The following is a 7,736-nucleotide window of genomic DNA, read 5'->3' as shown; positions in this document are numbered from 1 at the left end:
GCATTTCTTGTGCCTCCCTCCCCATGGACCTGGCACAGGCGGCATGTCAAGGCAGGAGGAGAACTAGCTGGAACATATTTACTACACCTGTCTCTGGCCAGTGCACAGACCCTCGTGTAAACTGGAGCAGCCTAAAGGGTGCCCTAGCTGGGCCTGGGAGAGTCAGGGCATCTCGGTTCCCTGAAAACTTCCTGGCAGGATGCCACAGAGAACCTGGCCTGCAAGCAGTCAGTACACTCACAAGTTTTGTAATAATTTGGTCGTGCCTGACGGTGATGTGTTTGATGGTTAGATTCTTTTTCTGTATCGCCTCACCGGTCTCCACCTGTCCTGGTAACTGTAGTCTATGCTATTTATAAGTTTTGTGTATGTTTAAGTATGCTGCCATAGATGCCGCAAAGATTGTTTTGGGCTTGGTCACAGCATCTTCCAAGAGTGTATTTCTTATGTAGCTATACACACTCACCAGCAATAAATGAATAATGATTTCAAGGGTCCAAAAGAGTTTCCTTTGAGGATGCTGCATAACTAGAGCTGCTGGGAGTCAATGGAAGGATGAAATTAACTGAATCATCTTACCGTACGTTGAAAACGACATCCCAGACCACTACCTAACAGTCTCGACTTGCATCAAAACCAAAAACAACCTACCCGTTTTAAAATGATGGGCAGAATCAGAAAGCTGGAGATAAAAAGAACCACTGGTGGAATGAGACAGGAACTTGGCTTGGACCTAGAAATATGTCAAATCAGACTAGACAGCAAGATTATTGAGGAGGTGGAATGAAAGATATTCCTTCCACATGTGCCTATTCCTGCAGCTGTTGTTTTTTTCTTTTCTTTTTTTCCTTCTGTTCTTCTTCTCACTTTCTTCTCCATGGTAATCTCTGGGCTTGTCTACATGTAGTTGCACCCACTTAACATGATTTTTTTTAACCCAACCTAACTGTCCTAGTGCAAAAGGCTGGGTGACTCTGCTTATTCCGGTTTAATTTAAATGGGCTCAAGCTAAATAGAAACAAGCCTCTTCCAAATGCAGTGAGAATTGCTGTAAAGTGAGTTGCACAGGCTTAACAAAACTGGTGCAAGTTTGTGCAGAGACAACTCTCTCCTCTACATTTTTGAGGATTTCCCTACACTTACCTATTCTCTATCAGGAACACAAATACTGACTTGACAAATACATAACTGCCCCCATGGAAGGGTCAATGTAAGTTGTTACGGTTCTTGTACTATGAGAGAGGGCACAGAAATAATTTGACTTCTTTTAAGGTGTAATGCTTCTGACATTGCTGTGACTGCATTAAGATATTTTTCAACAACTGATTTCCATATAAGTAAGTGTTGCAGTGTGGTAAAGAGTCCAGGTGGTAGCCCATTAACTTGTGTGGTACTGTTGTTTCAGTGCACCGACTGAGCTGTTGGTACAGTAGCAATGTTACTGTCTAGAACTGAGAGTTGGCTCAGTCTTCTTTCACACTTACTTTCCAGATTTAAGAAAATCTTCTTGGAACTCTAGGTAAATCACAAGGAGTTATTTTATAGGAAGTGCAGGAATTGGATCAGCTCTTACTTTGCCATCAGTGTACACGTTAGAGATGTTAGGACTGAAAAGCAGGCATAGATTTCTCTCTCCTTCTCCCTACACCCCAACCAAGCCTTCCTGAAGGCTCTCCTACTGAGAACCGCAGGCACGTGTTACCTCCAAGAAAAAGAGCCCATGCTTGGAGCTCCTGTCTGGAACTTAGGTGTTTATAGATGTGCTCTGGGAGGTGGGGTGCTTTAATTAGCGCAGCTCCGAGAGCCGTGCTAACCGAAAGTGCCCAGAGCATCATGTGTATCAGCACCCCTGCACTGAAAAATGGCAGCCAAGTGCTTTGAACTAAAGCTCATTGAATGAGCCTTAACTTAAAGCGCCCTGCTGCCATTTTTCAGCACAGGGATGCTGATGCGTGTGATGCTGGCGTGTAGTAATTACAACACTCCAGCAGACTCAGTTGATCAAGTCTGCTCTGATGCGCTGTAATTGCAGTGTGCCGGAGCAGCCTCTCTTCATGTATAAGAGCCCTAGTGTCTACCCTGGAGTTGCTGACCTAGGTCAATAATTGACTGCAGTTTCTTTCTGTGATAACATGACAGCTTTCCTGTGATTGACAAAGACCCTAGTTGGCAGGACCAAATGGAAGCTGTGGACCTGATGGTCTGACTGACAGCTGTGCTAGGAAAAACTGGTTGAAAAAACAGGTTGAGTAGCAAATTCCACCTGGATGTTGCTGAAAAGGGAAATTCAATAGCATATTGCCAGGCTGCTACAGCTGACAGATCCTTCCCCTACATCTCTAACACATTCTCCACTACAGCGTAATGGGCTCCATCTGTAGTCTTCTCATGCTGCAGATGTTCTGATGAATCCATTCCCATACTGGCAGGAGCCTGATAGTCATCAGTGTTTCATCATCTTCCTTTTGGAGAGATCTCTCATTCTAGCATCTCTTACCATTCCCTTTTCCTTTGTGAACATGTGACCCATCATTTGCTATCAAGTCCACCTGAGTTTGTCCAGTAGGGAGCCAGTTAGAAAGAATGAGAGGAGAGCTGCAAAATAAAGAGGGGGCCAGCACAAGGACAATCCACCACTGAGAACATCCAAAGAGGGGTGAAGTGTGGTTGTCTGGTGTTAGACCCATATGGGGATGAATTTTGTCCACTACCAACAGCACAATTTGACATCAGGTAGAGGCCTCTATAGAAGATCTCAGCTACTGGGGTATTCCAGTGCTGAAAAGGATTCTGTTTTCTTAGCTCATATATCAGGGGCAGGCAATTATTTTGGGAGGAGGGCTTCTTACTGAGTTTGGCAAGGCATTGAGGGCTGCATGACAGGCAGCCGGGGCAGATAAATATTACCTTTCTAAATTTTTTTCTAGGGGCCCCGTGGGCTGGATAGAATGGCCTGGTGGTCCACATCTGGCCCGCAGGCTGCATTTTGCCCTCCCGTCATACAGGCACTAGTGACTTGGAGAAAGTAAGATGTAGCTTCTGCCTCATCCCTTTATGTTTTTTATTAGGAAGTTAAGTAACACCTCTCATGTGGCTTGCTCAGAAATTGTACCTGCGCTAAGAGAAATGACTACTGGATAGAGAGGCTAGATTCTTGTGTGCCTGGCTGACATTTGGGGGTGGCGGGGACCATTAAGGCATTAACAAAATATTTAGGTGGTATATCATAAGTACCTACCAGTTTCCCTGTGAGCTAGGACACAACTGGCCCCCTGAAGCTAGTGTTTTCAGGAGGATCAACTAAGCTTACTGCCCAACTGATGCCGCCTGGAGCTGGAGCTGGAGCTGAAACCACAGCGGTGATGATCAATCCTGAAAACTGGGCCAAAGGAAATGTAAGGTGCACACATCTCAGCTGAAACTTCTGAAAATGCTGACTCTTGGGCTTTGGGGCTGAAATGTGTATGGCAGACAAGCTGAGGAAGAAAGCTGTTATAGGGATTGTTTCTTGAGAAATAAACCAGCAGAATGAACAATGCCCCTTTCAGAGTCCTTTAGTAAGATCCTTTGCTTCTAGTTTGGTTGTTAATAAGCAAGGAGGATGCATTGCTGGACATAATTATTATAAAGGAATGGTTAGGGACCTTGAGGATCAGCCTGGAGGCAGGGACCCTAAAACACTTGTGTTTTTTTTTAGTTACTAGCTAAAAAGGACATATGTAATGGGGAATTTAGGTAGCAGATTTAGGTGTTTTGTTTAGAAGTAAGGAGGGCTCTCTGAAGAGCTAATTAAAAGTAGAATTACTATGCTATTCCAAAAGCAAACCAAATAAGCAGTATACTAGAGTATATTAAAGCTGGTTCTGTTTCAAACTTGCTGGAGCTATAGCTTTTGTAAAACAAGTAGGGGCATTTAAAAAAGAAAAAAGCTATTTTGACTTGCAAGAAAAATGAAACAAGCTGATATTCTCAGGGGTTGAGCAGTTTGCCCGACTAGTGCAGGGAAAGAATTCTGCTGTGACAGCTTTATCAATTTTTGTGGCAGTGGCTTTCAACCTGGGGTCCACCACAGACTATGTCTAAGGTGTCTGCAAAAGATGACTATAATCAATCAAAAGTATGTGAACATCCATTCTTACCATTCAAAGGGGTCTGCACTTCCATTTGAAATTTCCAAAGTGGTCTGCAAGTGGAAAAAGGTTGAAAACCACTGGTCTATAGCATGGTTCTGTGTATTGTGTATTCTGTGTAAGCACACTGCTGTGAATAACTGGTGCTGAGATTATTCCAGTGGTAAGAAATGAGGAACAAATGTAACTATTTCTGCCATGCCTTTTGGGGCACCTAGTTTTATTCCTATCCTGTATGTTATCAATTTTCTAAATGTTTTGTACCATTTTTCCTAAATACAGTACATCCTAAGAGGGCTGAAACTTCCTCTCTAAATAAAACAAGTTTGAAGAGAAGTGGCCCTGAATTGCACAACTAGTACATACGTGGCAGATAACCTAAGGTACTAGGAACCTTGGCAGCATTTGCTGATCCTTACTAATCCAAGGATCAGCTATCCTTATATCACTTTCCCAGTATATTAGGCAAAAAAATTGGGCAATAGCTGTCCTCCATCTAACTTAATTGCCTTTTCTGTTCTCCCTGAACAAAACATTGTAAACAATGCAAGGAAGACCTTGCACTCCATTTCAGGGTGTTACTTTTGTTCCTGGGATGCCATGCTCACCTCCCTGCAGCTAACTAGTGTCCTATTTTAAATTGGGTTGGGCCTCTTCTATGTCATCCAACTTCATTGATGCAATTCTAGGTCTGAGAGTGTCCCGGTTAGGATCCAGTGGTTTGACCCAATGGCTGTCTCAATGCTCTCGCGCTCCAGATCAATAAAAACGGAGTTTCCCACAGTGGATGGCAGGTGGTAGCAAAATCTCTACCTTGCAAGGACAGAACAAGTTCTGTCTGGCACCTTATTGCTTAGGCAGGTCAGAAATGCTAATAGAAGCCTAGTGGCCTTTAGAGGGACAAAACTCCTTCCTGCCATTGAGGAAAAACTAAACTAAACCAATCAAACAAACTGCTCTCAGTCTCATGTTGGTTACTGGGCATTTAAAACATAAGTAAAGGTCAGGACATTGGCATCAATGGGAAAGAGCTATTGATATATGGAAAGATTTGATTCTAGCAGCTGCACGAACACTATTAGCAACTATCACTTGTACCAAATTCTTCCGTAGGGTATATTATGGCTGCGTTCCATGCTTCACTCTGACTCCTCACTTCTTGCACATTGTGCACTGTTTACTTGTGCAACCCCAGTTTTAAGGAATTGGAACTGGTATTGTACATCTCACTGGGCCCCATCCTGAAATCTGCACTTCGTCCAGACTCGCATGGAACTAAAAACTGAATGAGGACATGCAAGATTGCTAAGCACCCTGGAGAATTCACCCTTGGCAACACCGCTTGCAGTGTTCCTTCATGTATAAAAGGGAGACGGTGTATACAGAGGTCCCAACCCCCTTAGAAAAAAAGGAATGCAGGTGAATGTGGGCTTTCTTAAGTAACTAATATACAGATGAATTATTCACCTTTCAATCGGGCAATTTAAAAAAAAAAGAAATAAATGTATGTGCAGATGATTAAACAGCCAGAAAAGAACGCTTCTGCTAGATTAAATACTAGTAACTGCATACAACAAATTACTCGCATCAGTGGACCAGCTGAGGAATCGCTGCAATGGGTTGTAATAAAATGAGCCATCCTCTAGTTTGGATTATTCTAGCCATCCAATAGAGAATAAACCTGGATTTGTAGTACCTGGTATGCATGCTGTTGCCTCTCCAGTACCAGTGATTTGAGGGGCATGAACTGCCATTTTGTACTGTTTCATAAGCAAATTCCAGTTTACAGTTGCTAACTCATGCTTCAGTGAAACCTTCCCTGTGAGCCTCTGTGAAATCTAGTGCATTCCCTGAATTTAGAGACCAGGCTGAAGGCAGGGCAGGTTTGCTCTTCATAGGCTAGCTAAATCAGAGATGCATTTAGTTAGTTTTTAAAGGGCAAATCTACCCAGGCTTCTGCGTGACTTGAGACAAACTACCTCTCTTGGCTCACAGAGAAGAGGCCGACATTGTTCTCAGCCTGTCTCGTGTGGGAAGATACGTTTGTTCGCAACACCATCTAGTGATAACTTTGTGCAATTTTTGCTAGAAAAGAACCCCTCTCAGCCCTTTCCCTTTTTTCTCCCCTTGTTTCTAGGAGTAGAATAAATTACCTAAATACAAAACCCTTTCAGAGGAGTGTTATGAAGCGATTAACATTTGGGCAGGGCACTTGCAGGACTTGCAAAACAGCTGAGTCGGCTCGCCCAGGGCTGTACTGACCGTGCAGTACGCAACATGACCGTGAGTGTCTTAACTGCCAGTACAGTGCGAGACCTTCCTTTGCGTGTTGTACTGCCGGCTGAGAGAGGCAGGGGCCAAGAGATGTGGAGGCGGCAGTGGCTGAGGGCTCTTCTTCCAGGGCAAGAGAGGAAAGTGAAAACCCGTGAGAGAGAGAAATAAAGAAGCCAGCAGTGAAAAGACTGGGACAGGATCAGGTTTCCAAGGTGCAACTACTGCATCTGCCCAGCTTGCCTAGGGGGCTGAGGGGCAGCAAGTACTCCAGCCCTGGGCTTGGACCACAGCTCCTCGTGGCAATCTCTGTGGATGCTGCTGCAGGCGGGGGATCGGGGCAGAGCAGGGGAACACCAAGGTGGTCCCCTAGTTGCACCCAGGGATAACCACTTTCCTGGCATGGGGCAGTACCCGGAGAGGTACTGTAGCTTTATGCCCACTTTATGGAGATGAGTGACTCCTCCTGTGGCCGTACAGCTGAGGGTAAGCAAAACTTGGGGGCTAAGGCTTGGGCCTTCACATAAGATGCCTGCCAAAGGATTTGGAAACATTTCAAGCCCCAGGTGGGGCAGAGGATGTTTGCCAGTTGTTGGGCTGCTTATAGTTCTTGACTGACTCCCGGATTTGGAGTGGATTTGGCTTGGAACATGAAACTTTTTCACCAAAAAAAAAAAAAAAATTGGGGGGGCACTGATGCACTTGCACCCCCTTTGATTCCAGCTCACCCAAAGTGTACAATCACCTGCCTGGCAGTAGCAGCTCATCAAAAAGCAGCTCCCAAAGACACTCTCAGAGGAACAGACTTCCACCTTCAGCTTCCTCCATGCAAAAATGAAGTTGCTTTTTCTACCTCTGGGGACCTGTTACCATCCTGAATTTTCCCTGAGCCTAAGGAAGGGCTTGTGAGCCCAAAATCTTGCAGGAAAAGGTCCTTTTTTTTTGCCATGTCTTAGCCGGCCTAAGAAAAGGCACTGTTTCCGAACCTCTTTAATTTTAAATTTCGTTGCAGAACAACATGGAAGATCTCTCCTTTTTTTGCTGGTTTCCCCTCCCTGCCTACCATCCGACCCCCCAGGGAAGCGATGATCTGCGCGGCTCTGGAGCGCGCCCCGAGGGAGCCGCCTCCCATCTTCAGCTCCCTCTTTCCTACCTCTGCGGCCTTGCGTGTGTTGACCGCCTCGCCCCAGCGGCCCTGTCCCCCAGAGCCCCAGGAAGGGCCTGGGCCTTCTCGCTGCCCTAGCACAAGGCATCGCGCGCGGTGCCCCGCACGCGGTGCCTGGGGGCGTCGCCGCGCTCGGCCCGGGCCCTTGGTGCCGCCCCGGGCGGGGCGGG

General features: G+C 45.6%; 1 protein-coding gene and 1 long non-coding RNA gene across 3 annotated transcripts in view; one reads left to right on the top strand and one right to left on the bottom strand.

The window, feature by feature from the left end:
• Positions 1-1,778, bottom strand: part of LOC109300791 — a 7,238-nt gene extending 5,460 nt beyond the window's left edge. Inside the window, exon 1 of the long non-coding RNA XR_002098330.1 lies at positions 30-1,778. This is a non-coding gene — a long non-coding RNA (uncharacterized LOC109300791). The remainder of the gene's footprint in view (positions 1-29) is intronic.
• PGRMC1 (progesterone receptor membrane component 1) overlaps positions 1-7,736 on the top strand; it is an 18,180-nt gene that overhangs the window by 6,084 nt on the left and 4,360 nt on the right. The gene's annotated exons all lie outside the window — the stretch shown is intronic.

The sequence above is a fragment of the Gavialis gangeticus genome, unplaced genomic scaffold (assembly GCF_001723915.1).
Source record: "Gavialis gangeticus isolate Ggan-Ray unplaced genomic scaffold, GavGan_comp1, whole genome shotgun sequence".
NCBI classification, from domain to species: Eukaryota; Metazoa; Chordata; order Crocodylia; family Gavialidae; genus Gavialis; species Gavialis gangeticus.
Note: the sequence above shows the minus strand (reverse complement) of the source record. Positions and strands in the feature narration are given on the sequence as shown.